General features: G+C 41.2%; 1 protein-coding gene across 1 annotated transcript in view; it reads left to right on the forward strand.

Annotated features, from left to right (window-relative positions):
* The window catches only part of LOC136872184 (neuronal acetylcholine receptor subunit alpha-7), a 511,170-nt gene that overhangs the window by 204,349 nt on the left and 279,313 nt on the right, over nt 1-27,508 (forward strand). The window lies entirely within an intron of this gene.

Genomic DNA, 27,508 nt, shown 5'->3' on the forward strand with positions numbered 1-27,508 from the left:
CCTTTAACCTTAGATCCGGATTAAAATGAAGACGATATCTATGTTTGCTCTTCAGATAGTAAAATATCGAGAATGTTTGCAGAATAAATTGGAACTGGACATTTCAAAGCTTTTTCACCTACTTTCTTTTTATCAAAACTTATCTCCACTCAGAATTGATCAAGTGTATCCTGCTTGAAAAATGCCTTCAATAAATCATCACAAATCTCTTCTAGAAGTTTATCATGTTTCTCGTCAGAGAAAACAGCGTAAAAATTAGTGAATTCAAACGTTAAGGTTTTGGTGTAAATGATATCTTGGACCCCTTAAATTGGTTTCGTGGATCATCAATTGGGGAACACTGTACTAGTATATATGCTATGATACGAAAAAAAATTAAACAAGGTGCATGCAGTAAATAATATGTATAGCAAGTCTGCAAAGACTTAGCCACCAAAAGATAAGAACATTATTTTTAGACCCTAACAACAGGAATCTTGGGTCTGTCTCAAGCAGAAAATCAGAACTAGTGTTTCTCATGGTTTCCAGCTTTACCGTTTACAAAATAATAAAATTCTTGGGTGATTACTATGAACTGATGTGATACTTCATGAAAATGGCCTACACCGTAGGCGAACGAATTTAAAAAGGTTGATTTTTTTTTAGGAGAAACACTTTGAATGAATAGTTTTCAAGATACTGCCTCCAAAAACAACTCAGTAAATACGTAGGCTGTCCAGAAATTTTCACTACTTCTTTTGTTGTAAAGTAAACGTATTAGCTGTGAAATAAGGGCATGCGCGACAGATCTATGACGTAGCAATCCTATACCGGCCGGACAAATCCCGCCTTCCTTCTCCCATCGCCTGCAAGATTCGTTCTGTGATTAAGTTCCTACTGAAATTACAATGGGCCATTCAAAACAGGAGGCGGGGAATACTCAGTACAGGTGTTGTGCTGATCCATGGCAATGCTCGCCTACATACGGTTCGGCGCTCAGCAATTGTTCTGCAGGAGTTCGGCTTGGAGGTGTTTGATCATTCGCCGTACAATTCTGATCTTGATCTCAGTGATTTTCATCTTTTCTTCCATCTCAAGAAATTTCTGTCATTCTGTCAGCATTCTCACGCGGACGAAGAGCTGAAGGCGAATATCACAGACTGGTTGCATTCCCAGGCGGCAGACTTCTACGACAGAGCCATAAAAAAATGATTGATCCCATGGCATGACAAATCTCTCAGTTCTGGTGGTGATTATATCGAAAAATTGTTCCAACATTACTGTATTGGGTGCCAATAAAGTTTCCATGTAACTACCTTGTCTTTCCTTTTTTTTTTTTCAAATAGGGAAACTTAATTTCTGGATGATCGTGGTAAATCGCCCGTACCGACGGGAGCGTCTTCGTTCGAGAGAACAGTCCACGGCTTGAGAGCACGAATAGAAGAAATAAACTTTTCCAGGGGAGGGACTTGGTAACAGGCTCGTGCCACAGCAGGCACGCTACGGTGGCACGGTGTGTTACGTGTTTGATGCTCATTTCTCGGCATGGCTCTCAAGCTCGACCAAGCCACGTGGAGATTTAGCAACACCGCCTCGTACAGCCCATTTGAAGTCACCCACGAAGCGATCTGATTAGCTTATTTTAGCAGCTGATAAAATGACAGAGGCGCGAGATATCGACGTAACTTATTTCAAATTACTTATCAGTATGACCAACACTCTAACGCTCATATACTCGGTTCACGTTGTTTCCAACCATCCTGTATAAAGTTTCTATCGATAATAAAAAGACAAAGACAAAGTCACCTCCGTAAAGGCCTTGAAGGCCCTTGGAGGACTGGGAGGTAAAGGCTTCCACCATTGTTAACCGCGGCACGTGACGGCCGCCTTTGCCCCCAGGAATTAACCTGGTACTCTTTTTGGTGTAGTCTGAGTAAACCTCAGGGCCATATGCACCTCCTGAAGTGGAAATCTCGTATCTTAAATTTCACGACTTCCTGACGGGGATTCGAACCCACGTCCTTCCAGGCGAACCGAGCACGCCTTCACCGCCTCGACCAGGCAGCCCCTTTCTATCGATAATACCATTCAGTATGCAAGGTCTGACTCATAACGTAACACTTTCGTCCCACTATCCAAAGTGGAAGGATATAAAACGCCTGGAAGCAATGGAAATGTGGATATGGAGGAGGATGCTGAAAATTAGTTTGACAGAGAAAAAGTCAAACAATAGGGTCCTTAAAGAAATAGACGAAACAAGGGAATTGATCAACACTATAGAAAAGGAGAAAACCAAATTCCTTTGCCCGACACTTCGACATAACACATTCCTCACGACTCTGCTGGAAGGAAAAGTTCTGGGTAAGAATGGAAGAGGAGGGCCGAGGAAGAAGTATCTGGATTCCGTGATGGACAGACTGAATTTGAAAAAAAAAATATGTTGACCTGAAACGCTCAGCAGAGGAGAGACAAATGTGGTTGCAGTGACAAGGCCTTGCCTTTAGGATATGAATGAATCGAAAGTGGTAAATAAGTCACAGAACCGCAAGCACTACCTTCACTCTTACGTACTTGTCGCAATTTCACGGATGGCAAGGGACATTGGCTGTGAATACTGCGAGTTATTTCTGAGATATATTAAAAACTTATGTTACTTAAAAATCGTTTGTACAATGGCTACACAGATAACTCAACTATAAGAATCCATTACTACCATTCATGTTCTATTAGTTTGTCATGTAAGGAATTTCGACGAACTTAATTCATTGATCCTTACGTAGATGTACAACTATTATGTTCAAGCTAGTTTTTCAGCATTGTGATGAAGAAATTTCTTTCTGAGAGGAAGTCATAAATGATGACATTAAAAAATGTCCTCACGTCATTTTTATCCATTGTTACAACATTCTTTCCAATAGAAACAACTGAACGCCTGTAACAATTCAGAGAGTAAAATATTGCGGACCTCAGATACATTTTTGACACGCCTCACTCTTTTGCCTACTCTTAACTTCATACTATCTGTATCTATTATTGTTACTCTTTGTCCTTATGAAACCTGTAGCTGTCGAATCTTTGTTGAAATGACTTTCATCGAAGCCTTTCTGTGTTTAATGACGATATTTCTTAACTGACGCTCCGCTCATGGAAAAGTGATTCTTTTGCGGCCACATTTACCCACCCGTTTAGGTGACAAATTCGTGCCTTGGTCAAGGTTTTTCTTAATTCTGTCCATTGTTGAATTTGAAACAGAAGTGATAGACGTTATTTGTCTACGAGAATAATCCGTGTTCTTTAAAATAGTTTTATTTTCGAAACTTTACTGGGAGAAAGGTCTTTAACTTTCCCCATGCTTGTTTTCTAAATAGCAGTATTTTTAAGTACATACTGAACTATAACTAACTGTATTCTGCTCTTGTCACTTCACTGTATCACATAGGGAACAAAATTCGCACAAGAGATGCAAGGAAACAAATCTACAATAAATCACGTGTGTTACTCCAACAACAGTCAGCAAGGAACTATAACATAACTGGCACCTTTCTCAAGTCTTGACCAGAGTTTTCATTATTAGACTTCTTAATGTAGGGCTGAATGTAGAATTTAACTACAGAAATGTGTACTTAATAATATACAACTATAAAAATAAGCAATAAGTAAATACTTACACGAGAATAATGATCCAAACATAAATTCTTCAAATTTTACCTAGTGGCCTTAATAATATGATCAACCACTGTATAATAGTAAAAAGTAAACAACCTGAGGTGACAGGAATCAGTTTTATTAAAAATCGAGTTCATAACACTATGAAAACTGTCTGGGCATTGCAGGGTTAACGTTTGTTCGTGTGAAATATGAACTGCCACTGTCTGGCTTGCCAGAAAAACTAAATATAAGACCACCTAATATGTGTTATTCATGGATCTTTCGGAATTCATAAAGCTCATTTGTACAGTTAATAACATACAATACCTAATGGGTGCCCTACAATAAGCAAAAATGTTATTGAAATAGTAAGACTTTTAATTTAACTTGTATACTATTTTTCAATTGTTCCATTCACATTGTGTCCATTTTTGGTAGCCTGCACATTAAGGAAATTAATGGTTTATACAATAAATAATTTTTCTTATTGCCTGTCGAGGCATTTATATTAGTACACACTTCGTCTAGTGGTAATAATTCGGATCGTAGATAGAGTGAATATCATAACGTTTAAGGACGAAGTGAGATGAACAAGAGGACGTTTGTGAAAATATAATGTGAACATAATAACAGATTTTTCGACGGTACTCCTCAAATCACTTCGTTTAATGACTTGAAATAGGTTATTTAAATGTTACTATTTTATGTGTGGTTTTAAATTACTATTCCTCCCTAACCTTCTCCGTAGGCGTAGAGTCTATGTTGAGCTCATCCCTTCTGTTATTTCAGTACCACGAAACTGCATGTTTCCCATGACACGTAACACCATGTCCTTAAAGGAACAATCTATTTATTGCGAACACCTTATTCATAAATATTCTCTACCTGAACAATAAATTAAACTTTCACGACTTGCGTCTCAGTGAATCTGGAATACATTTTCCGGGGGTTACAGGCCGCATTCCATTAGGTTTCTAACTCTCAACGTTTCTCACGAGACTACGCCCGATATTTTCAAGAATAGTCGACAGACCACTATTTGTTGAGAGTGGATCTTTGAAAATCTTTCTCTCAGACATAGAATCTGTGTTTATCTTGTTATTTCAGTACCGTGAAATCATATGCTTGCTTTAATTCATAACATAATTTCTTTCAAGAGAAGAAAGTCCACTACTACCCTCTGGGCCCCTGAAAATATCCGGTGCAATCCTAGCTATCCAGTTGAACCATATCCTACACGTTTGGAAAATTTCTTCAGTATTGTTTCTTTCTTGTGTTAATATCGGGGGACTGATCCAGTCAAGCACTGTCGTCGTTTCAAAATTACAGCTAAAAGTGTAGCTGCTCCTCAAAATTGTGTAATGTCCCCCATTTCTGACTGTTTTGTCCCTCATTCCTTCCTTCAACGGTTGATCACCCTAAACACTATCAACCACCACAGAAACACGCGTCAGAGAGATGGCGTAAACCTCTAGGTGGCCCGCCCCACTCCTTCACGGTGGGGGAATGTAAATGTCTTTGATGATGAAGAAACACGCAATAGTGAATACTGTCTTGTCCACCCCAGACTTGAGCTCAGGACTACCACTCGTCCGAGGATCAAACCTGTGGTCAGGAACGTAGGAGGAATGGTGTCACTGAGACATGAGCAGATGTTAAAGGGGAGAATATGAGTATATATTTAATGGTAATGATACAAAAATATTATGAATAATATTAGAGGAGAGATTCAGTGTAAAATGAGAATCATAAGGTCTTGGAATATGAAAGAATACTGAGTGTGGAAACGCTGCATAGTTGTGCAATGAGAGGAAATGGCTTGTTCGAGCAATGGTTAGTCACACAGGTGGGGTACCGCACCCTCCAAGTGCGTAGAAAGTATTCTGGAACGTACGAAGTCACGTCGCACGGACACGGGAGCTTTAGCCCTCTGATTGGCTGAATTCAGTTTCCACAGGGTGGAGAATTTCGATCCCTTCTCGAAGCTCGGCCGTGTCGAGAAGAAGGTATAAAGTCAGGGGGGCACACCCTGAACGGGGTCTTTGGATCAAATCTACCGGGAGTTGCGAGCGGAAACTCTGTCAGTCAGCACTTTGAAGTCGTCGCATAATAATAATAATAATAACGTTTAGCACTTCAAGTTGGGACTTAGAAGTATATACCACTGAGAGTCGACCACGCCAAGCCTTCGATATGCATACCTTTAGAGGTTGTGGAGGCGCATGAAAATACTGTATATACCATCAAGTGCTAGAATTAAATGTGGTATAAGGGAAGCTGTGGACTTCATTCTCTTCACGCTAATCTCCCGAATCGCTCGGGTAGCAACCTGACTTAACAACACTTCACGTCGTGTAAATACCAGTGTCACGACAATACATCTCTCCACATAGAATTGGCGTCAGGAAGAACATCCGATCTAAGACTGATCCAACCCACACCAAGTTCCAGCTGCAATAAATTGGGCGTAAATCCTGAAAGGAGGCGAAGATTGGTAAACTAAGTATTCTAAAAATATACTTTACGGGATACTTGGAAACATGTGGGAAGTAATCAAGGGTGGATAATACATTCCAAAATAACGCTAAAGTCCCTATGAACATATGCCGTACGGTCGATCGATTACGAGCTATGTTTGATGAAATTATTAGCTGGAATGCGGGAGAGTTTGTATTTAGGATTTAGTTTGGAGTCAGGCGTGCATTTATGGTAGGATGACCAGATTACAAGCATGAAAATACGGGACATTTCAACTACCGTTGATTATTAGGCCCTATTTAAGATTAGAATTTCTTAACAGGAGCCGCAGATCTCACAACCAGTGCCATTTATTATTATTATTATTATTATTATTATTATTATTATTATTATTATTATTATTATATTATTATTATTATTATTATTATTAAACATGGAAGCGGCTCAATTCCAGTACATCAAGTGTTACAAAAAATAAACTTTTCCCTTTGCGAAAAGCTAATGATCGAATATGTATTTCAACAAATGAAGCTCAGATATTAATAACGAAAGATGAATTTGCATGAATATTGAATGTTCACGACCGTCGTGAAAATTAATATTCATTGACTTGCCCCTCAACGGGCGACTTAAACGCACTCTACACTGTGATGGCAACAGTGCCAGACCTGCAGCTTAGATTCTTTCCAACAGAACAAAGATGGCCTAGGCCACCATAGCTTAATTGGTAGAGCAACCGACGCGAAATGGGGAGGTTGTGGGTTCGGATCCCACTGATGTACGGTTGGCCATTTTTGTTCTGAACTTAACATCTCTTCAACGCGTACTAAATTTACGTAACACGACCTAATAGGCTGAAAGTCGGTTTCGATGAATTTGCATCATTTCACAGAGCGTCCAAGGCCTGCTGTAACGACAAACATGACGTCACTGTCAGTACACTTTCTATTACAACACACTCTATTTATAGAAATCCATAGCCGCAGCATCTTAGGCGACGAAGACCTAATGTTACGTCACTTCCGTCAAACATATTCTCGCGTTACACAAATATTCGGATAACCCCTCGCCAGAAGACGTAGGCTATTCGTCTAAACAAAGCTCACTCTGCAGGATTATAAGTTGCCATTTTTTTTACAGTTTATATAATTATGTCTGCCTCACTGGTTTGTTGCATTTAGTGCCAACCATACAAACAGCAATTATTTTACACAATGAAAAATATACAACAGAGCTTTGTGATAAATAAAGCATCTTCTTTTTCTTCTTCTCTTCTGCTTTTACCGCTTTTGCATATCTATTGAGTCGCGGGTGCGAACTGCGTCGCTCATTTGAATCTGACCCTGTTTTACGGCCGGATGCCCCTCCTGACGTTAACGCTTTAAAGGAGGGATGTAATCACTATTGCGTGTTTTTGTGGTAGTTGGTAATATGGTGCGTTGTCTGAATATAAAGAGGAAAGTATAGGAACAAACACAAACACCCAGTCCCCGAGTCAGAAGAATTAATCAGATGCGATTAAAATCTCCGGCCCGGTCGGAAATCGAACCCGGGACCCTTTGAACTGAAGGCCTCACCGTTGACCATTCAGCCAATGAATCGAACGTGATAAACAAAAGTTCAAACACGTTATTTTGAAATATACTGGACAGTTCACGAACAACATAACAATGTGCGTCCCGTACATTTTTTGCAATTTGTTTTACGCCGCACCGACACAGATAGGTTTTATGGTGACGATGGGATAGGAAAGGCCTAAGAGTGGGAAGGAAGTGGCCGTGGCCTTAATTAAGGAACAGTCCCAGCATTCACCTGGTGTGAAAATGGGAAACCAGAGAAAACCATCTTCAGGGCTGCCGACAATGGGGTTCGAACCCACTATCTGCCGGATGCAAGCTCACAGCTGCGCACCCCTAACCGCACGGCCAACTCGCCCGGTTATATCTTATTTTTAAAATGTTTAATTTTACTGGGACAACGAGACACTTCAGAGAAATAATAGAGAATCCCGTAAAATACGGAAGGTCTGGTCTCTCTACTTTACGGACATTGCAAGTACGGTACTTCGCTAGAAAGTGAAACAAGAGTTCCATCGAATATGTGAAATGGTTGGAGTGTTCGAAGGTGTCCCACACTCAATGAGGTGGCGTTTCCAGGCGTGCATTCAGGCGCATGGTGGACATTTTGACGGCTTCTTGTACTAGAATATACTTAGTATCCCTGCTGGTATATCAATATGGTGACAGCAACTTAAAGTAAGATGTGCCAAATAAGGCAATTACAGTACCAATATATCCCGTACAAAGTTGAAAAGCCTGTAAGGCATGCGTTCGTAAGGAATTTTTGTGTCGGTTTGGGATAGAAAATATCTCCTTTTTCTACTGCCTCATCCCACATTTTGGTTGGGTGGCGGGTGTGAATTGTATCGCACATGTATATTTGGCCCTGTTTTGCGATCGGATACCCCTCCTGACACCTAACCTATGTAGAGGGATGCATTCACTATAGCGTATATACGTACGCAGTCCCCGAGTTCGAAGGCGCGATTAAAATCCCGGTCCGGGCGGGAATCGAAACTGTGAACTTCTGAACCGAAAGCCTCTACGATGACCATTCAGTCTAGTAGCTGGGTAAAATAAGAATTATACTATTACGGAAAACATATCTGAATCCATTCATCTTTTTGTACAATTGGCGTTACGTCGCACCGAAAAGGATATGTTTTACGGCGACGATTGGATAGGAAAGGGCTAGGAGAGGAAAGGACGCTGCCGTGGCCTTAATTTATGTATAGCCCCAGCATTTTCCTGATCTGAAAATGGGAAACGACGGAAAATTACCTTCAGGGCTGCCGAAAGTGAGGTTCGAACCCACTATGTACCGAATATAAGCTGACAGCTCACCCGGCAGGGTTGGGAACTTTAACCATCATTGGTTAATTTTGCTAGCTCGGGGGCTAGGTGTATGTGTTGTCTTCATCATCCTTTCATCCTCATCATGACGCGCAGGTCGCCTGCGGTAGTCAAATCAAAAGACTTGCACTTGGCGAGCCGAACATGTCCTCGGACACTCCCGGCACTAAAAACCATACGCTATTTCATTTCATTTACCACTGATAGATGCATGTGTCTATATTTTATTTCCATATTATGGTAAGCCGGTTAGGATTTACAAGGATGTGTATTCTTGAACACTCACAACTATTCATATAATTTTGATAGAAAACTAACTCCATCAAATGTTTCGCTGTTTGCTTGCCTTCAGCATTTGTGCCAAGCTCGACTTGTATAGCTCTTTTGTCTTGAAAGGAAAATCTTTGATTTATTAATTATACGCCGCTCCATTCTTGTCCTCTAAGAATATCAAACAGAGCTTTGTAGTAACCGAACACAAAGAAGATACTTTTTAATATCTTTAGTATTAATTTTTGTATAAAAACAAGCAATAGACTGTGTTTCTTCTCACAAAGTGCTGCAGAATCACTTGGAAGTCACGCTGACAAAGTATGCTTTATATAGGACTGAATAAGTATTTGAAACGCAATTTCGTACCTCTCAAAGAGCGAATAATACCGTCCCGTTAATAAAACAAAGCACAATTACGCGTGATAGCTACAGGAAATTTGTACTTGAGTTCTCTTGCGCGCTCTGTTGCAGTATATCCTAACCAAATGTCTACCATATGAAACTATGTTTTCCACATAGAATGCCTAAGCGCTGTGTTTTTCAAAGAGCAGGTTATAAATTGGCTATGTCTCGTTAGCAACTAATCCCTCTATTTCAAAATATTTAGTGCATTATGATTGTCCGACCACCAAAATTGTCTTTGTCGAAAATCATGGTTGGAAATGGGCACATTACCTTAGTGGCTCCAAACTGGAATAAGATGAAATTCGAACGTCTCAAATTATAATTTATTCGGTTATTCTAGAAAAATATCTAGGGTAAAACTTTTCTTTAAATACAAAAACTCCATCGTCCAGAATGTTCGGCTCCATGGCTGAACGGTTAACGCCCTGACCTTTGGTAAGGGGATCTCCGGGTTCGATTCACGGCCGGGTCGCGGACTTTAACCTTCATTGGTCAATTCCAATGGCTCGGGGGCTGGATGTGTGTGCTTCTTTCATCATTAGAATTCATAATGTGTAGGTACCCTTTCTCACAGACGCACAGATCACCTATATGGTGTCAATTCGAAAGACCTCCACCAGACCACTTCGGAGGCTACACGCCGTTATTATTATTATTATTATTATTATTATTATTATTATTATTATTACAGCGTTATGCCCACCTGTGGAGGGCGATAAAACTTATTTAGCTGATGAATTTTTCTTCTCCGAAAATCTCTTCATCTAGGCACTGAAAATTTTCGTCCGTTTTCCAGTCCATGATTTATTAGTCCTGGTATTCATTTTCTCAGTAAAATGATGATTGATGATTGCTTTTTTGAACTGAAGTCGATCTTGAATAAATTCTTGTGGGATGCCAATTTCCTGAAGGTCTTTCTCTATTTTATTTTTACGTCGCACCGACACAGATAGGCCTTATGGTGACGATGGGATAGGACAACCTAGGAGTTGGAAGGAAGCGGACGTGGTCTTAATTAAGGTACACCCCCAGCATTTGCCTGGTGTGAAAATGGGAAACCACGAAAACCATCTTCAGGACTGCCGACAGTGGGATTCGAACCCACTATCTCTCGGATGCAAGCTCACAGCCGCGTGCCCCTGACCACACGGCCAATTCGCTCGGTGGTCTTTTTCTATTTCACTAAGCCACTTGTTTTTGACTTTCATTGAGAGAGTTAGGTTGAGAATCCTTTTGGTTAGCCTATCATTGTTCATGCTGAGAATGTAGCCATAAAACATTATTCGCCTTTTTCTGATGGTGTCGGTGATCTTTTCAGAATGCTGATAAGGCTCCAGAGACTTCCGTTTCATCCAAATTTCTTCTGAATAGACTGAACCAAAGACTTTCCTCTCCTGTTTAATACATGATCTGCCTCCAATGATCAAGGTTTCCGAGGCATATTATTATTATTATTATTATTATTATTATTATTATTATTATTATTATTATTATTATTATTATTATTATCCAGAATTGAACGGAATTGACTGAATGACCTTTTACGGTTTCGATCCATCTCTGAGCTGGGCGTCCAATAGAATTACTTCCTTTGGGCTGGCACGGTATGATCTGTTTTGCGATTCTTTCTCTTCACATTCAGTTGGCATGGTCATTCCAGTTCTTCCGGTATTCTCTTATGCATTTTATCACGTGTTCTACCTTCATCCGTACCACTAGACTTGCTCTCTATTGGCTGGCAATCAACTGAGAGGACTCTGTGATTTGCTTCCAAGTCACGAAAGAAAAATAGCCGGACCGATCTAAAATATGATGACCTTTTTAATGTCTCCATACTTTACAAATATCTCCAAAACACACACATGAGCACAAAATGCATGTTAAACTAACCATCGTGGACATGATGAAATTGCAATACTCAATAATTCGAGTAGACGGCCAATAGGCGACATGCATATCTGTGAAGATGGGGCACTACCTAAGATGAATTCTGAAGATATCACGAACACCTAGCTCCCGAGCCAGAAGAATTAAACAATTAAGGTTAAAATTCCCGTCACGGTCGGAAATCGAATGCGAGACCACCTGGACCAAAAGCCAGCATGCTAACCATTTAGCCATGGATCTGGACAATACTCAACAAGAGATCATTGATGGGACAAATCCTGCGTTCATGTAAATAAGTATAGAAGACAGCAAGATCATCTTTGTGTGTTTATTGATAGGTTTGGGATTCAATATTTTACGATGAATATGAAAGCATCGGGGTCTGACATTCCATTTAAAAAGTCGCAGATCTGCCGGTGATTATTCATAACAGTAGACAAATCTGTTCTGTTCAGCTTTGGACAAGTTTTATTGAAATCGAGAGTTATCCATCATGCTGAACGTATTCTTCCGTATTTACTTTCATAAGGTAGGTAAGGGTTATTCTGCCCGAAGGCAGGTCCGAACCTCCGCAGAGGTGTTCCTGAGCCGGAGTTTACGTGCTGTAGGGTGGCCAGTTCCTTTCCGCTCCTCCATTCCCTTACCCCCACCAACAGCGCGTGGCAACCCATCCAACTTCTGACCACGCCCAATGTTGCTTAACTTCGGAGATCTCACGGGATCCGGTGTTTCAACACGGCTACGGCCGTTGGCTACTTTCATAACAAATAATGTAATTTATTAACGTTCATTTTAACCACTAACAATTTTACGAGGAGTTTTTTAAAGTGCGAGAAATCAACGACACGCAGTAGTCGCATTTTATCACTCGCTTATATAACTGATCTAAGCCAGAATCGAATCCACTCTCTTGGGAACAAAAGCCAACAGAGTCACTGTGCCGCTAATGTCGACAATGAATTCCCCGAACAAGTGGCTGCACAGTTTGGGTCACGTAGCTATCAGTTTTCATTCCGCAAATAGTGGGTTCGAACCCCGCTATCGACAGCCCTGAAGATAGTTTTCCATAGGTTCCTATTTTCACACATCATCGTCGCCATAAGACCTATCCGTGTCGGTGCGACGTAAAGCAACTAGCAAAAAAAAAAAAAACTACTTTCACACCAGGTTAATGCACCTGCACCAGGCCATTCCAGAGGCCACACGTCATTATTATCGCAATAACTTCTTCAATAAATAAACAAACAAATAAATAAATAAATAAATCATCAATCAATCAATCAACATTGATCTGCATTTAGGGCAGCCGACCATGTGGTAGATTCAATATGTGTTGTTTTCTTAGCATTTATTAAATGGTTGCAAAGAATTTCGAAATTTATTGATCATCTCCCTTGATAAATAATTCCAATCCCTATCTCCCCTCCCTACAAAAGAATATTTGGCCCAAATTGTTCTGTTGTATTCCAATTTTATCTTCACATTGTGATCTTCGCTACTTTTAAAAACACCAATCAAAATTATTCGTCTAGTACTGTCAATCCACGCCATCTCTCCACTGTCAGGTCGGAATATACCACTTAGTCGAGCAGCTCGTCTTCTTTCTCCCAAGTCTTCCCAGCACAAACTTTGCAACTTTTTCGTAACGCTACTCTTTTGTCGGAAATCACCCAGAACAAATCGAGCTTCTTTCGTTTGTGTTTTTTTTTTTTTTTTTCAGTTCTCGAATCAAGTAATCTTGGTGGGGGGTCCCACACACGGGAACCATACTCTAGCTGGAGTCTTACCAGAGACATACATGCCCTCTCCTTTACATCCTTACTACAACACATAAATACCCTCATAATCTTGTGCAGATCCACGTACCTATTATTTACAATCCCCTTTATGTGATTACGCCAATGAAGATCTTTCCTTATATTAACACCTCAGTGATTCCCATCAGGAACTTTCATCCCATCAACGCAGTAATTAAAACTGAGAGGACTTTTCCTATTAGTGAAACTCACAACCTGACTTTTAACCCCGTTTATCACAATACTATTGCCTGCTGTCTATGTCACAACATTGTCGAGATCTTTTTGCAGTTGTTCACAATCTTGTAACTTATTTATTACTATATACAAAGTAACATTATCCGCAGAAAGCCTTATCTCTGATACCAGATCTTTACCATATCATCTATATATACACTGACTGACCGAGCAAATGCAACACCAAGGAGGAGTGGTTCGAAAGGGATGAAAGTTGGGGAAAAAACAGAGACGGTACGGACGAATAATTGATGTTTATTTCAAACCGATATGCAGGTTACACAATGCGCACGGCATCGACTCAGTAGGATGTAGGACCACCGCGAGCAGCGATGCACGCAGAAACACGTCGAGGTACAGAGTCAATAAGAGTGCGGATGGTGTCCTGAGGGATGGTTCTCCATTCTCTGTCAACCATTTGCCACAGTTGGTCGTCCGTACGAGGCTGGGGCAGAGCTTGCAAACGGCGTCCAATGAGATCCCACACGTGTTCGATTGGTGAGAGATCCGGAGAGTACGCTGGCCACGGAAGCATCTGTACACCTCGTAGAGCCTGTTGTGAGATGCGAACAGTGTGTGGGCGGGCATTATCCTGCTGAAACAGAGCATTGGGCAGCCCCTGAAGGTACGGGAGTGCGGTGGGCATTTAACGTACCTTGAATACGCACTAGAGGTGACGTGGAATCATACGCAATAGCGCCCCAAACCATGATGCCGCGTTGTCTAGCGGTAGGGCGCTCCACAGTTACTGCCGGATTTGACCTTTCTCCACGCCGACGCCACACTCGTCTGCGGTGACTATCACTGACAGAACAGAAGCGTGACTCATCGGAGAACACGACGTTCCGCCATTCCCTCATCCAAGTCGCTCTAGCCCGGCACCATACCAGGCGTGCACGTCTATGCTGTGGAGTCAATGGTAGTCTTCTGAGCGGACGCCGGGAGTGCAGGCCTCCTTCAACCAATCGACGGGAAATTGTTCTGGTCGATATTGGAACAGCCAGGGTGTCTTGCACATGCTGAAGAATGGCGGTTGACGTGGCGTGCGGGGCTGCCACCGCTTGGCGGCGGATGCGCCGATCCTCGCGTGCTGACGTCACTCGGGCTGCGCCTGGACCCCTCGCACGTGCCACATGTCCCTGCGCCAACCATCTTCGCCACAGGCGCTGCACCGTGGACACATCCCTATGGGTATCGGCTGCGATTTGACGAAGCGACCAACCTGCCCTTCTCAGCCCGATCACCATACCCCTCGTAAAGTCGTTTGTCTGCTGGAAATGCCTCCGTTGACGGCGGCCTGGCATTCTTAGCTATACACGTGTCCTGTGGCACACGACCACACGTTCTACAATGACTGTCGGCTGAGAAATCACGGTACGAAGTGGGCCATTCGCCAACGCCGTGTCCCATTTATCGTTCGCTACGTGCGCAGCACAGCGGCGCATTTCACATCATGAGCATACCTCAGTGACGTCAGTCTACCCTGCAATTGGCATAAAGTTCTGACCACGCCTTCTTGGTGTTGCATTTGCTCTGTCAGTCAGTGTGTGTATATATATATATATATATATATATGTAAGAAAACATAAAGGTCCAATAATACTGCCTTGAGGAATTCCCCTCTTAATGATTACAGGGTCAGAGAAAACTTCACCTACTCTAATTCCATGAGTTCTATTTTCTACAAATATATATTTTCAGAGTGAATAATATGATAATGAACATCGAATTAATCAGCTTAAATCTAAAGACTCTTCCTTTTTCACCAATGAGTTATATTTTTAATACTGAAGAGAATAGCCCAGCGCACAACATTAACAAGTGAGAGCCTAAGGACTCGGGAGATTGGTTGGATCTTGACCAACCAGTAGCCATCTTGGAATTTAGCCTATATAGTGTTTTCTCATTTCAATTCCAGGTGGGATCATCCTGTATCTATACGTTACGGTCGTTTCGTTCTCAATTGTACACCCTGTTGATGTATTTACAAGTACCAATACGAACTAAAAAGGTATGAGCATTATCATAAAGAATTTATCGACACAGTGATTAAACACCGCTGTTGATGGATATTTAATCTAAAAAAAATTAAAAAAATACACCAACCCCAACCACCACCAATTGAACCTGAGATTACTCATTATTAATCAGCTATTGAAACGGGGGACATTTATTAGCTGTAATGAATTAATTTGGCAAACAATTCTGTTATACTCAGAATCCATTAGTGAACGAAACTATTATTTCATACATGCATAAATACATACATCTTCATCATAAACTGGTCTACCTTTCAGCATTCAGTCTGCATGCCTGTGCGAACTAGGTAAGAGCCACCATAGTCCTGTAATTACAACTAGCGCTGCAACCTCGTTTATTTCCACACTTCGTATCAGTGGTAATTTCGGCCTCCGAATCTTGAGGTTGAGGGTTCAAACTCGGCGGAGGTAGTCTGACTTTTGAAGGGCAGACAAGAACGCATTCGACACTCCATGTCGTACGTTGATGGAATATAAAGGATCTCTGGTGACAAATTTTGTATTCACTCAACAAAATTCATTAAAAACTTAGTCATGATGCCAAACAAAGATTCGGTTTCCTCTCTCATCTAGTAGGTCCAGAGTAAAACGAAACATAGAAATTGACGACTAGGTAGCCAGATTGTGACAAATTAAAATGCCAGTACCCAGTATATGAGGCATTATGATTAATAATAATAATAATAATAATAATAATAATAATAATAATAATAATAATCCATCGTGCAGTCACCAGGATTAAATGCACAGATTCACTGTCCCTAGGTAACGTACACAAGATAGGCAATACAAGTCAAGGAGCCATTTTAATTCCATGACGTAGGAAACCATTTTCGGTCCCCGACACGAGGAGGTGATATCCGGAACTGTTTGCCTGCGTGTACATGTACGATGCGCAGCCAAATTTATGGCAAGCAGAGATTTGAAATTCTTAACAGAGGTGTTTTCTTACATGAATCCTTTTATAGGTCAAGGCATGCCTTCATTAATTATGTTATTACTTTTATTGTTTCAATTATTTATTTTATGCGTAAAGCTCAATATTTACCCGATATCCATTTAATTAATTTAACATTTTCACGCATGGCTGTGTCATCAAAGAGCTCCGAGAAATGAAGCTGTGAACGTCATCTACAATCAACTTTTACAAGAATTACTCGGTGTTCCGCCAATGTACAAGTCTATCGTACACGACATGTAACACAGATGAGGCTTACAACCACACGACAGAGCTTTTGAACAACTTGGAATCGCCTGGAATACCCTCGAATATCTATTTTTATTTTTTACTTTTTATTTCTTTTTTTTTTTGCGTCGCACCGACACAGATATGTCGTATGGCGACGATGGGATAGGAAATGCCTAGGAAGTGGAAGGAAGCGGCCGTGGCCTTAATTAAGGTACAGCCCCGGCATTTGCCTGGTGTGAAAATGGGAAACCACGGAAACCCATCGTCAGGGCTGCCGACAGTGGGGCTCGAACCCACTATCTCCCGATAACTGGATACTGGCCGCACTTAAGCGACTGCAGCTATCGAGCTCGGTTCGAATATATTGGAGCTGAAGATTGTGGTACCCATTACCCCTTTCAGGAATGTGAATCCTCCTTCTCTTTGCAACGGAACACGACTCTCAGTCAAGAAATTGAACCCGAATGTTCTTGAAGACACCATCATGACCGGACATGCCGCGGGCGATGTAGTATTCATTCCTGAGATTCAAATCATCACTTCGAATAATTATACCGTTTCAATTTTGACGTCTGCAGTTCCCCATTTCTTTGAGTTTAGTTATATGCATCAACAAGTCACAACGACAATCGCTTAAAGTTGTAGGACTCAATCTTCGGAAAGGCAAATACACCGTACATCTCAACTCCCAACGGAAGAACACAATTTATCCGGAAGCTCTATAGGAAAAAATTAGTTTGTTTTTATACAATATGGTCTTTTTCATTGTTTAATATTATTTGTACCATCCACCAACCCGGTATCGTAAGCAGTGAAAGTAACAATTTAATTTAAAATAATGTAATTCATGCAATTTATGTAAAAACGACGTGTTTTAATGTATATAAGCCTACTGCTCTTTTGCTTTTAAAATACGCTTTGAAAACACTTTAGGGTAGAATCAATAAACACGGGCGAAGCTGCGGGTACATGCCAGTTATTAAATAATAATAATAATAATAATAATAATAATAATAATAATAATAATAATAATAATAATAATAATAATAATAATAATAATAATAATAATAATAATAATAGAATAATAGCAAGAGGGTGGAAGTGGAAGGTCATGATGTTGATACTGCTCTTGAAAATATTATCATTATCATGGACGAAAGCAAAACCCTAAAGAAGCAGTCGAAGACAACAATTCTGGAACCTGGAAGTACCATAAGAAAACTATTTTATTATCTAAATAAGAGGATAGATGCGTTCCAACGTGAAACCCGTGAACTGCAAAGAGAAGTTAATGAAATCAAGGAGAAGTTACACACATGCAAGGCGGAGCATGTGGCACAGTCTGTCGGCGTAGAACTAAGCCCGGTTACCAGCATGGAGTGGAAGAGTCCACCCGGTGTCATAGACACGAAATTATTTGCAGATGTTGTTGCCGAGAGAAGGAAAGAGAGCAAGTTCAAGTTTATGTTAAAACTAAAGAAAATTATCCTCCAGAAACATTCTGAAAACAAATTTAAATCCAATAAAGATGAAGTTGGCATAAGCAGCACTATTGATCCAGCAATGGCACTAAAAGAATTTATAAACGAGGTGTTTACGAATGGTCAAGTCACAGTAATCGTTAGCCTTGCTGTAAAAGGAGCCTTTGACTCCGCGTGGTGGCCAAGTGTTCTTAAAGCCCTTCAAGATTCTCAGTGTCCGAGAAACGCATATTACCTTACTAAAAACTACTTCAAAGACATAACAACCTTTATGTCTTTGAACAGCATCCAAGTCGAAACAATAGTTGACAAATGTTGTCCACAAGGCTCATGTTGTGGTCCGGGGTACTGAAATATTCAGTATAAGAAACTACTCAATATAGACCATGGGAGGAACACCAAAGCCATAGCAAATACTTAGCATTCGCTGAATAAGAAACTACTCAATATAGACCATGGGAGAAACACCAAAGCCATAGCAAATACTTAGCATTCGCTGACGACCTCATAATTGCAGTCAGAGCTGAAACTGATACTGAAGTAGAAAACTTCATGGGCATGGATTTACGGAAAGTTACAAAGTGGTCGATAGACAACAAAACCCACTTCAATGAAAGTAAGTCGAAAGTTTTCATTAATATCAAGGAGACGGAAAGCAAGGAAGATAATTGATATCTATATGAATCGGAAACGTCTTGAACAAATTGAAAATATGGAATATTTAGGAATAACAATTGACTCCCGCTTCACGTTCAACTACCACATCAACAAAGTTAGTGAAAAATTTATTTAATTACGAATGCTTTATCAAAATCAGCTAAAATAGGATGGGGTCTGAAACACCAGGGTTTGGAAATAATCTATAAAGGAACAATGTTACCAACGTTGTTATATGCTGCACCAATCGGGATAGAATCCCTGGAAAAGGAATGCAACGTAATTAAATACATGAGAGTGCAAAAATTTATCCTCGCGAGAATAGTAAAAGCCTACCCAACTATATCTCACAAAGGCACTGTGCGTCATTACAGGAATTACTCCCATAGACATAGAGGTAAGAGAGGTGGTTGCTCTATATAATATAAAAACAGACAAAACAACTGCAGATTATGTAACAGATTACCCAGAAAAACCAGTAAGATGCCTTCACCCAGCTGTCTGTCTAGGCACAGGAGACCAAACAATAAAATACAATGAAATTGACTCCATAGTGGATTACAAAAATCGTAACCACCTAATTGAGAAAATAAAGAAAACTATAGCAACACTTAAAATAAATAATTAGAGCATACAATTGAAATGAGTGTACAAGGCAATAAGTTGGCTGATAAACTAGCATAGGAGGCAGTAAAATTTAATGAAATAAGTTACGACAAATTATCCATCAACACAGTTAAAAGTAACCTCAGGAGAGAGTACCGGTATATTAACGAATGGCAGCGAAAATGGGAAGGAACTTCAAAAGGTACAATCACAAAGGAATTCTTTCCAACAGTTGAAGGTAGACTAACAACCAAAATCAGAAATGAAAATCCACAGCCTGTTTCCAGTCATTCGACCGGGTCAGGAATGGAATGACTGAAGTCCCCATCTAGCGGCGAGGATAGGAATTGTGCCGGCTGCTGAAGCCTGTCGCACTCCTCTTGGGCAATGATTAATGAATGACAGATGAAATGATACTGGAGAGTGTTGCTGGAATGAATTATGAAAGTGAAAACCGGAGTACCCGGAGAAAAACCTGTCCCGCCTCCGCTTTGTCCAGCATAAATCTCACATGGAGTGACCGGGATTTGAACCACGGAATCCAGCGGTGAGAGGCCGGCGTGCTGCCACCTGAGCCATGAAGGCTCACTACCAAAATCAGTCTAACGCCAAATATGACAACAATAGTAACCGGCCATGGAAACATCGCATCGTATCTGTACAAGCTTAGGATTGTATGCAGTCCCCAGTGTTTCTGCAACAGAGGTCTCCAAACAGTAGACCACTTAATATTCCAGTGTAGTGAAGTGAAAAGTGAGAGAGAAATTTTAATAAACAGTGTTAGTATGGTAGACAACTGGCCAATGCAAAAGTCTGTCCTAATCAAAAAGTATTCAAAACCATCTGCAAAATTTGTGAACTCTCTAAACTTTCGAGCATTGAGAATGGAGTCAAGAACAATAGCCATCAACAAATACGTATGCAAAAATGTAATCAAAGTTTATCACACAAATATGTAAGATTAGTTAAGTGCATGTAGTACTACGCATGTAGTGGAGCATGCAGAGAGTATATAATAATAATAATAATAATAATAATAATAATAATAATAATAATAATAATAATAATAATAATAATAATAATAATAATAATAATTCACCTGTAGTGAAGTGTTTATATATTGGGTAAAATGCATTTTCAATTATTTCTCAGTTCATTTGGAGCAGATACCAGAAATATCACTTGTACGATATTCCAAAAGTACGCGTATTATGAATCCAGGAAAGTGACATTTCAATTCACAGACCAAGTAGGGCCTACACAGGATGAATTTGAAATAAGTTCAAATCTCTTAGGAAGTGATTGGCGATGATTTGTAGAAAGTATAAGGTCCTTATTTAAGAAATAGAGTTTGATGCCAGTGTGACGCCTGAAATGGTATAAACGAAGTCGTTGATTTATCAGGGAATTTTCTATAATAATACCTGAAGGAAGATGAGCTCTTCCTAAATATAAACTCAAGCCATCTGCTGTATATCTGCCGCCTCTATTAGCAGGTAATTATCCGCTCTGACGTCATTCACGGTTTGTTTAATGAAGCAATTTCTCGGGCTTCCGCTTGCTTGTTTCCCTCCGATGAAACAATTATTCTATTGTTTGTATTCGATTTGTGCAGGGCATCGCGCGTTGCACCATCAGGAAAGGTGTCGAGCTTAGATCGCTTCTATTAATGGTCTGGTTTTCTCATGGATTTACAATTCTGGCTTTTTTACTCGAGAGTGTCCATGTTTTTAGAGTTTACTGTCACTTAATTTCCAGTTATGTAAAAGTACTATTTGTACGGATGGTCGTAATAACTTTTATTAGTTTTAAATGGTAAACCAATGTAATTATCAGCCACTAGTAACGAAAGCTTGAAGGAGAAGAAATGTTCTAACCCTCAAATTATGAGTGTATTGAGTAAAAAAAAAATGTCGTTAATGAAAGGTGGGGAAAGAAATAATGAAAGGAAGACTCCCCAAGCCTTGCAAACTAATATCTTATTCTTCCTTCCCATCTTCTTCTTCTAGTGCCTTCCCCAACTGCTATGCTGAACAGGGGCCTTGTGGGGGGGGGGGGGAGAAGGAAGCAACCGTGGCCTTAAGTTATGTACCATCCCGGCATTTGCCTGGAGGAGAAGTGGGAAACCACGGAAAATCACTTCGAGGATGGCTGAGGTGGGAGTCGAACCCACTTCTACTCAGTTGACCTCCCCAGGCTGATAGAATCCCGTTACAGCCCTCGTGCCCCTTTTCAAATTTCGTGTCGGAGCTGGGAATCGAACCCGGGCTTCCAGGGATGGCAGCTGCTAACGCTAACCAGTGCACCACAGAGGCGGCCCATGAATACTTTACCACAATAATCGTTTAGTGTAATTATTTATTATAATATAGGGGGTATATCATGTTTCTCCCATTACCATATCATACTGGGATTACTAGCTTGAAAGTTGTCCATTATGAAGTGTGGCATAGTTTTAAAAACCAAGGCAACAGACATCTACAATAAAGGCTGTATACATTTCAAAAATAGCAGTAAAATGCTGTATTTATCATACTTGGTGTACGTTTGACGAAATAAGTGATTTTTTGTGGTTACGTTTTCTTGGTGATGGGCGTTCCATTTCCTTTATTTGTAAATGTGAATGAAAATTAAATAGGGCTGGAAATGTACAGAGCATAAGCAACTGAATTGAGTGGGATAACGTTTATCTCTTTTCGCCCTCACAACGCATTGTTCAGTTAATTCCTAGTTCTTTAAACGAAATCTGAAACAAAATTCGACAAATAATTACCGTGGCTATCCGTACTTTCGCTAAGTAAACAATAAAATGGATTTAATTACAAACAGAAATTACAAAAAGGAATCTCGGCTATAATTCAGTAATACTTACTTAAAGTACGATATATCCTTGGTTTTATTACTCCGATTAGTACAACCATACGCTGAGCTTACGGCTGGCATTCTTGAAAGCGAGAATCTATCTTTTCACTTCTTAAAACTTAGGGAATTAAATTGGCATGCACGATCTCCCTGTCACCTCAACATATGCTCTCGAGCCAATTCGCTTTGTTTTGACAACCGTTAACATGGCTGCCCCTTATCAACTTGCTTCAAGCAGGGAGCGCTGATGTCAGGTATACAGCCCCTCTATGTTATTCTAGCTCGTTGGCCTTCCCTTATCGAAGGCTTGTGAGCATCGTGGTGAGGTTATTCCCATTCTGCGACATAATATTATTTCGTACAGCACCTGTTTGACCCCATGCTCGGTTTCGTTGCGACTGTTCAATTGTTCGCTGCATAGGCCTACAGACAAATTGAGTAGTGTGGCAAAAGTAAAGAAGTAAAGAAGGGCCATACATCAAAATCACCGTCACAATTAGCATCATTTGTGGTGGAATTTAGCAGGGAACATTTAAGCACAAATGGCGAAACCATTTCAAACATTGTTCAACAAAACTGTAATTCAATGACACACAGGGAACACGTGGCATTATTTGAAAGAATCAATGAGGAAAATAGACCTTCAACCTTCTCAGCAACAAAACTACAGATCAGAAATTTTTGAGGATCTGTGTCATACGCTAATAACAGTGCATATTCCCTTAACAAAAAGTAAGCCTAAAGCGCCCTTGTTTCATAGCTCTCATGAACAAATATGCTAACAGAAAAATGCCTTCGGAAAGATAATTACTCAAAACATACTTACCAACAGCTTATGTCAAATGCCCAAATAATATAAGAGATACAGTAACAGATAAAAAGATTCTCCTATCTGTAGACGAAACTAAAGATGTAGCTAATGGGTCAGACGCTGAAGTTATATGATTAATGGTCCAGGTATAACATTTCTCTTAACCTCCGAAGAAATGGAGGTGGTATATTACAATTATTTGCTTGTTTACTTATTCCTTTTAACACTATTCTACAACTTGGAGCATCTACACCCGGGAATCCTTCTTGAAGCCGTCTTTGAACTTCTCGAGCTAACACATATGAATCGTACATAAAGGCACGCTGTGCTACTGAAAACGCACGAGTCATAATAACTTTTATGACTAAGTACAGACTTAAGAAAATAATAAAACACAGATACACACTTGGTAACAGCCAGAGTACGACTGCAACATCGGACACTTCTTTGAAGTGCGTTAGAGGGAACGCGTGCGCACACAAAACAAAAGGCGGGGTCAGGGAACAAAACAACGTGATGGAATACCACGCCATTGTCCGACTCGTTGGCCGAATGGTCAGCGTACTGGCCTTCGGTTCAGAGGGTCCCGGGTTCGATTCCCGGCCGGGTCGGGGATTTTAACCTTAATTGGTTAATTCCAATGGCCCGGGGGCTGGGTGTTTGTGCTGTCCCCAACATTCCTGCAACTCACACACCACACATAACACTATCCTCCACCACAATAACACGCAGCTACCTACACATGGCAGATGCCGCCCACCCTCATCGGAGGGTCTGCCTTACAAGGGCTGCACTCGGCTAGAAATAGCCACACGAAATTATAAATTATTATACCACGCCATTCCATTCCCGCACGCGGCGAACGAACGGGGAGGTCGCCCAAAAGAAATAACAACGCGCGCGCCGGAGTAAAGCATGTCTGATCACTCTGTACTAACGGAAAAATTATCCGGCTCTATGGTAAATGGTTAGCCGCTGGACTTTGGACAACGAGATTCCTGTTTCGATTCCCGGCCGGTTCGGGGATTTTAACCTTCATTGATTAATTTCGATATGTCAGGCGCTGGGTGCGCGTGCCGTCCTCATCATTAGAATACATCATAAGTAGTGGCCCATCTTTACAGACGCGCAGGTCACCTATAAGGAGTACCGGGCGAGTTGGCCGTGCGGTTAGAGGCGCGTGGATGTTAGCTTGCATCCGGGAGATAGTGGGTTCGATCCCACTGTCGGCAGCCCTGAAGATGGTTTTCCGTGGTTTCTCATTTTCACACCAGGCAAATGCTGGGGCTGTACCTTAATTAAGGCCACGGCCGCTTCCTTCCCACTCCTAGCCCTTTCCTCTCCCATCGTCGCCATAAGACCTATCTGTGTCGGTGCGACGTAAAGCAAATAGCAAAAAATATACCTTAATTAAGGTCACGGCCGCTTCCTTCCCACTCCTAGCCCTTTCCTGTCCCATCGTCGCCATAAGACCTATCTGTGTCGGTGCGACGTAAAGCAACTAGCAAAAAATATACCTTAATTAAGGTCACGGCCACTTCCTTCCCACTTCTAGCCCTTTCCTGTCCCATCGTCTCCATAAAACCTATCTGTGTCGGTGCCACGTAAAACACCTTGTAACAACAATATTACTCAAATATGACAATAGCGTCTTTGACCGCTTCAACTGATAGAAATAGTTTGTAGTTACAAAAGAAAGCCTAAGCAGTTTAGGATATTTAGGTCGCAATGACCCTATTTGGATACTCTTAGGTTCAATGAAACACGCATGTTTTCCTTCAGAAGTATGAAACGTACTGTGTAACCTATGTACCGTAAAATCTGATAGTTCAATGACATGGATAAAAATGGAACACAACTTAAACAATCGATCCGTTAATGATCACTGAACTGCAAGAAAAGAAATAACGTGGATAATGAAAACGGTCCAGTGAAAGACATGTCAATTTTACATTCCATAAATTCCCGTACATTATCCGACACTTCTAACGAGAATTACTCAACATTGGTATTAATGTAGCGTGAAATAATATATGTCCGATTCCGCTGCGGCAGGAAGCTTATCAATGCTGTGCACACATCAATTCCACGTCACAAACAGGAGTATTAAAATAACATTATATGACTAATAGTGACTTATGTAATGAGGGGTAATCAACACATACTGTGGCAAAAAGAGGCCGGAACCTTAAAAGAGCTTAAAAGAGAGAGACATTCAGTACACAAATCAGCCCGCTTAGTAGATCTGTGGTAAACTAATAACCTCAAAATACAAAGATCACAGTATAGTTTCAAACCCGGCAGAGTCAGCCGAATTTTTAAAGGGCAGAAAGTAATTCACTGTTGTCGTACGACATCGCTATGTAAATTTGTCTGGTAACAGATTCGGAGTTTGTGATGGGGGCTTCGAACCCCAATGTCGACAGCCCTGAAGATGGTTTTCCGTGGTTTCCCAACGCCATGGCCGCTTCCTTCCCACTCCTACGCCCTTCCTACCCCATCGTCGCCATAAGACCTATCTGTGTCGGTGCGACGTAAAACCACAAAAAAGATTCCGAGTTTACCCAAACACATCAATTAATAGTCGGCAGTAGGTTACCAAATATATTTCCAGCAACCTATATGAGGTGAAATACAATTTTCTGCATAGTGTAGGTGAAGTCATATGATTGACATACATTTTATTATTGTACAAAGGCCTACTGCAATTATTTATTATACTGTGATAAGACAGGCCGCTGCTATTCTTGATCGATACAATAGTTACTTCATCTATCCCTTGGAACAGGCTAAAGCAAAATGTAGCACAGTTTCATTTATGGTTGAGTAATTATAGAAACTACTGTCCAACTCCTTGGCTACATTACAATACACAAACACGAACTGAAATAGAGTCAATGGTGTAAAAGCTTTGTCAGCAAAAATACTCTAATACAAAATACACATTTGCACCGGATAGGAAAGGTCACTGCCCCTCATAAAACGGATGACGAGGTCTGCTGATTGCTCGTCATCTCGTAGGATGGGGGAAATGGCACTCGGGGGATTTAGACTACGGCGCAGATCGTCCAGGAACACGCACTCCGTAAGGATGTGTATCACGGTTAGAAGACCGCCGCAAGTACACACCGCGAGACGTCCACCCTTCAGTAGGTAGGAGTGCGTCACTATGCCGCGACCGATCCGAATAGGACATAATACCACTGCTTCCCTTCGAGAAGCCTGAAGCAAAGTCTTCCATATCTTTGTAGTTCCTTTTATCGCTCTCAGCTTATTTGGGTGAGGGGTGACCTGCCAGTCCATCTCCCAATGAAACATAACCAAATATCTCTGCTGAGAGCGAATGTCACTGGCTAGAACCCTGTAAGGCAACGGGAGCAATGTAACAGCCTCCTTGGCAGCCTTATCGGCTAACTCGTTTCCCTCTACACCCATGAGCCACAAAAACGAAATTCTTGTGCCGGCATCCGAACACCAGGCAAGCAGGTCCTGGATCCGCTGCACCAGAGGGTGCCGAGGGAAACCTGTATCTATAGATTGTAGCGCGCGCATGTGTGCCGCATCGAGCTCTGCTGTGTACACACTGCAGACTTCCGGTAGAGGAAAAATAAACCTGTTATTGTCAACAACGAATGCACAGCCTAGGCCCGTTTCTGCCCTCGAGCCATCCGTGAAAAGAATGACCGAATCGGGGTACCGGCCAACAACGTACAGGAAGAGTCTCCGGTAAATGCAGGGGTCCGTGTGCAAATCTAGAATGATTTCAGGTCGTTTTATTATCGAAGGAGGTACCCTACTTGATCGTCTGACAATACAAGGAACGGAACGTACATCAAATAACATGTGACTGTTATCCAAGCGTATTCCAACCGGCTGCGTTGCCCGATGGTAAACAGCGTACAGCCGACGGTTTCCATTGTGGAATACACAAGGATAGCTTGGATGAAGTGGCATCTGTCACCAATTTGCAGCATAGGAGAGTAGCATTTGCTGGCGCTTCAGGTGTAAAGGCGGCACACCAGATTCAGCGAGCAGGCTAGCAATGGGGCTTGTACGAAAAGCTCCCGTTGCCAACCTACTGTAACTGCGCTGTGTTGAATGATATTCAGCTTGGCTAGGACGCTTTGCCTTGCTGATCCATATGCTGCACCACCGTAGCCTAACCTGGATAAAATATGTGCCCTATAAAATCGTAGGAGCACCGTGTGGTCAGCCCCCAAGCAGTGCCGCTAAGAAACTTCAAGGTAT

Source organism: Anabrus simplex, chromosome 4 (assembly GCF_040414725.1).
Source record: "Anabrus simplex isolate iqAnaSimp1 chromosome 4, ASM4041472v1, whole genome shotgun sequence".
NCBI lineage: Eukaryota > Metazoa > Arthropoda > Insecta > Orthoptera > Tettigoniidae > Anabrus > Anabrus simplex.